At 41.0% G+C, this 5045-nt stretch overlaps 1 protein-coding gene across 1 annotated transcript in view; it reads left to right on the top strand.

The window, feature by feature from the left end:
• MCM10 (minichromosome maintenance 10 replication initiation factor) overlaps nt 1-5045 on the top strand; it is a 137930-nt gene that overhangs the window by 128082 nt on the left and 4803 nt on the right. The window lies entirely within an intron of this gene.

The following is a 5045-nucleotide window of genomic DNA, read 5'->3' on the forward strand; positions in this document are numbered from 1 at the left end:
CCATTCCTCATTTGGTACTTAGTTTTGTTCACCTGCATTATTTCATACTCTGGAAATTCTCTTTCATTCTTCCCTTAAAATATAAAAACTGGGACTTCCCTGGTGCTGCTGTGGTTAAGAATCCACCTGCAGGGCTTCCTAGGTGGCGCAGTGGTTAAGAATCTGCCTGCCAATGCAGGGGACATGGGTTCAACTCAGCCTGTGTGCCACAACTACTGAGCCTGTGCTGTAGAGCCCACGAGCCACAACTATTGAGCCCCTGTGCTGCAACTACTGAAGTCTGTGAGCCTAGAGCCCGTGCTCCTCAACAAGAGAAGCCATTGCACTGAGAAGCCTGCGCACCACAACGAAGAGCAGCCCCCACTCGTCACAACTAGAGAAAGCCCATGCGCAGCAACAAAGACCCAACGCAGCCAAAATACATATAAACTGCCGTGAAAACACTATGGCCAGAGGCAAGGCAATCTGCTCAGCTGAGGAAAGTACTGCTAGGACAATGTGAGATCCTGCCACTTACAGTGTCACCACGTCTGCAGCCTCCCTACATGAGTGGCTCTGTCACAACCAAACCAGACTGTGTATGTATTGATGTAAGAATGTGTGCCTGCTTGTGTTACAGATGGAAAGAAAGCAAGTATGATAAAATATCAACAACTTAACATTTCTAGGAGTGTCCATTCTACTATTCCTTCAACTTTTCCATGTTTAATTTTTTTTCAAAATAAAAAGTTGGGGAAAGAAATAAATGTTTTCTGAACTTGAAGCACCCTAAAGCTTCTTAAGGTAGGTAGGCTTACTAGACCAATTTCACTGGCATAAGGTAGCCTTGGCTACTTACTTTTATAACCTTTTAAAAATTATTTATTTATTTATTGGCCATGCCACGCAGCTTGAGGGATCTTAGTTCCCTGACCAGGGATCGAACCTGTGCCCCACTCAGTGGAAGCACGGAGTCTTAACCACTGGACTCCAGGGACGTCCCTGTAACTTTTAAAATTGTCCAGGTTGGCTGTCTTATTCTAATGTTTGAGAAATTATTTATAAGCCTATGTCCTTTGATTCCTTTGTATTATTTATTAACGTGCTAGATATAAAATCTAGCTCTTTAAAAAAAAAAAACACAGGAATACTCAGCTATTACAATTTTCTTCATTCTGTCAAAATGGACCAAAGCAGGGCTATGTTTGAGACACAAATTTTATACAACTCTTAAGTACCAGGCAACATACAGAACTGGATAATTGGTAATTATCAACCTAACGTTTCACAGGTCTCCGTAAACTTCTATGTGCCTGTGCTGATCCTCCTGAAATGCAGAGGAGACAATACACTGACTTTCCCGCAACCAGATCACTAGTATCATAGGTTTTCTATTTCCTCCCACGAAGCTTTGATGGGCTTATGATATGTAGTCCTCCCAAGCACAGACTCCCTCTCAAGGCAACAGGACTAGAAGGACCATCAAAAACCACTGAAAACATCAACTGTATTTTCAGAGCTGGACATCAAATATTTAAGGACCGTGAAACGCAGGAACCACACAGTGTTTGCTGTCTAACCCAAAGCAATTGGCATTGATCACAGACTTGGATTCCAGCAATCCAGGGAGGGTGGGGAGAGAGAGTCGAGGGAGGGAGGGAATACGGGGATATGTGTATAAAAACAGATGATTGAACTTGGTGTACCCCCCAAAAAATAATAAATAAATAAATAATTTTTTAAAATTATTTATTTATTTATTTAGGCTGCTCTGGGTCTTCATTGTGGCATGAGGGATCTTCAGTTGCAGCATGTGGGATCTTAGTTGCGGTATGCACGTGGGATCTAGTTCCCTGACCAGGGATGGAACCCGAGCCCCCTGCATGGGGAGCATGGAGTCTCACCCACTGGACCACCAGGGAAGTCCCTCTAGCAATTCTTAAAGGTGTCTAGACACCTTTGAACTCCCCATCTTACCAATTGTTTCACTGGGTGAAGGCCTGACAATCTACCGACTCTGAGTCTTTCAAGACAGAGACTTTAACCAAAGACAAAATGATATTCTAATGCTCCCTTTTAAGACTAGGGCTTTGTGGGTTTTCCTGGTGGACCCTGGTATGTTTAATAATTGCATGGTTCATTGTGTGTCTTTAATGAGAAAAGGTACAAATTACTGTTGAAAATAAACTGTATTGTCTATGCAGCCATTACCTAACCTAGAAGAACAGGGTAAGCAGGTGTGGAAGTGAGCAGCTCAGGGAGATACATATACACTTACAAACACACGTGCGTGCACACATGCAACAGTTAAGTATTTGAAGCATCAATATCTATGTTTGCTTTATTACCTCTAAAAATAAAGAATAATCTAGTATGGCTATTATGGGCTTTCTTTACAGAATAACACTGTGAAACTTAGAATTCAGATTAACTCTTTTAAGGGCAATGCTAAGTTCAGGCTGGAAACTCCTGGCTACAATCAATGATTTTTAAACACTCGCATTTATTCAGAAAGCATGCAGAACTTGGAAACAATATACTAAGTTACTTAAACATACTGAGCCCCAAGGAAAAAGTACATATCACTTAACACAATATTTCAGTTTCTTTTCCTGGACTAAATCACAATAAATGCTTCAACACAGCCTGTGCAATTAACAAGCACAGCTTTGATATTCATTGGCAAATAATTCCTGTTTCTGAAGGAATTACTGAGCTCTCCAGGGTCCAGGCTCTGTAGGGTGTCCTCACCAATGCTGTGCATTCTAACAAACTGTATTTTTGGATGCAAAAACATCATAGGGTTTAAAGATAATAAATCTCTATACCAAGATGAATACACCTCAATGTGAAGTTTTAAAGTGCTATCAGAAAGTCAAATAATTGCCTATTAACTGTTCACCGAATTTTAAAATATTCTCCATAGATTTTGCCAAGAACTCAAATAGTGACAACCACTTGATTCTTCAAAGAACGTTCAAGATACTTGGGCTTTTTTGTTTGGCTCGACCCAGTCCATAAACAGAGTGGTCAAGACTTAAAATTCCTGGAAAAGCATACTGTAAAAGCAAGGTCTCTCTCCCTCCCTTGGTGCCTCCCTCAGGCCTCTGTAACATTCTTTAGATGTGTGCTTCTAACTTGAGTGTGCCTAGCCACGCAGGCTGCTCATTTAACACGGATTCCCTAGTCCCACACCCCTCAAACTGTGATTCTGTTGGCCTAGGGTGGGGCCCGATAATTTGACTTTGATAAGCATCCCCAGGTGATTCTAACACAGGTGTGATCTGGACCCGCTCTCTAAGAAACACCCCTTTAATAAAGCCCAGTTCTTCCTGCTTGATTACATGGACTTCTAAGTACCCAGCATTTTCTCTTTATAAACAAGGATCTTCACAAAGGTGATTTCCTCAGGTGCATCATTCGATTAGCTAACTTCCTCTCACCAGACCTGCCGCCAAGGAAACCATCAGCATTCAAGACATGAACAACATTGAAAGTAGTTCAGATTTAGCCATCACGCCTCTATTTAAAGAAAAAAAAAAAAAAAAAAAAAAGCTCAACAGTAGGTTTGTCTTACTCAGAGGTTTCCAACACATTTTATTTTGCAGACCACCAGTTTGTAGCTTTTGAGGACTGACAAGGGTATCAATTCCTATAAAACGTACAATTAATTTCAGTTCGGCAGCAGCCCCTCGGTCCTGCGCACTGAACTTATGGCTTGAGTTCCAGTAACACATGCGATGAGGCTGCGCTTTGGCTCCTGAAGGAGGATGTGTCCAAGGTAGAGCCTCTGCCAGGGCTTCGTCTCCCGGGTGGTGGTTTCCTTTGGCAAGAAGTCAGCTGTTCTCTTGGCTTTGGCGCCTGCAGGCAGGAATTGCGCAGAAGTGGGCAGCACAGACATGCAAGGGGTCAGTGCACTTGTGCTTGAGGACAGGAGCCCCTCCTACTTGTTTAGTAGGTGAAAATATAAGGAAGCCTCTGTTTTTAAGCAACACGGATAAACACCTTTTTAGATTGCCTATTTGTTCTAGAACTACAAAATTTAATTCAAGAAAATATAGGTCCCGTGAAAGACTTAAAAGTTTTATAAAACTAAAATCTAGTTTTCCCCCAATAAATTGTATTTTAGCCAAAACCCTCCCGATGTTTCTAAAATAATACTAAAAGGGGCATCTGATTATACAAGAGTAATAAAAAAAATTAAATATTTATTTGAATAACAAGTTGAAGTTTGAGCTGCACGGTCGGCAATGGGGTTTCCACACAGATCACAGGAGGCGTGCACAGAAAAGTACTGGCGCACAGAACAAAAGGATGCTAAGAATCAGGCTAAAGATCTGCTGATTTTAAGAAAACAAAAGGCCGGAAATCACTATACAAAATATAAAATGTATTAAACACTACTATCCACAGAACATCTTTATTTTTGATTATATTTAAAAATTATTTGTGTCATATGTTGACTTGTAAATGAGTATTATACACGAACCCCCTTCAGGAGGGCACTTCCTTGCTGTGCTGTTGAACATCTAATTACATTGCAGAAAGTGTCCTTTTTTGCTATCAATAAAGAAAACGGTTAATGATATTACTGTAAGTATTAGGAAGGCTACAAAAAAAAAAGAAATAACATTTCTTTTTTGTCTTCAAAGTGCTTTCCATGCAGAGTTAAGCACTTGCCTGGTTTAACTGAGTGCACTCTTGGGTCAAAGAGATGCTGTAGAAATAGAAGACTCGAAGGACTCATGCAACCCTCTCGCTACCGGGATACCGTGTCGCCTGTCACTCACTCACCGATTCTGTCTTTCAGAACACCATTCCAGACACTTCAGAGAGGACTGGACTGATAATGGTAAATACACACAGAAGGAAGAGACACAAACTGCTGTCTGACACTACGACGGGTAATGTCTGTGCTACATGAAAGCACCTTTAAAAAGAGCCTACTCGGCAAGAGATAAGTGTCTAAAGATTCAAAATGAATCAACAGTATTGGATAACAATATAATTCTCAACTCAGAAGCTGCCTCAAGATTAGGTGCATCTTCAGTTAATGTAATGGGAAA

Source organism: Hippopotamus amphibius, chromosome 4, assembly GCF_030028045.1.
Source record: "Hippopotamus amphibius kiboko isolate mHipAmp2 chromosome 4, mHipAmp2.hap2, whole genome shotgun sequence".
Lineage (NCBI taxonomy): Eukaryota > Metazoa > Chordata > Mammalia > Artiodactyla > Hippopotamidae > Hippopotamus > Hippopotamus amphibius.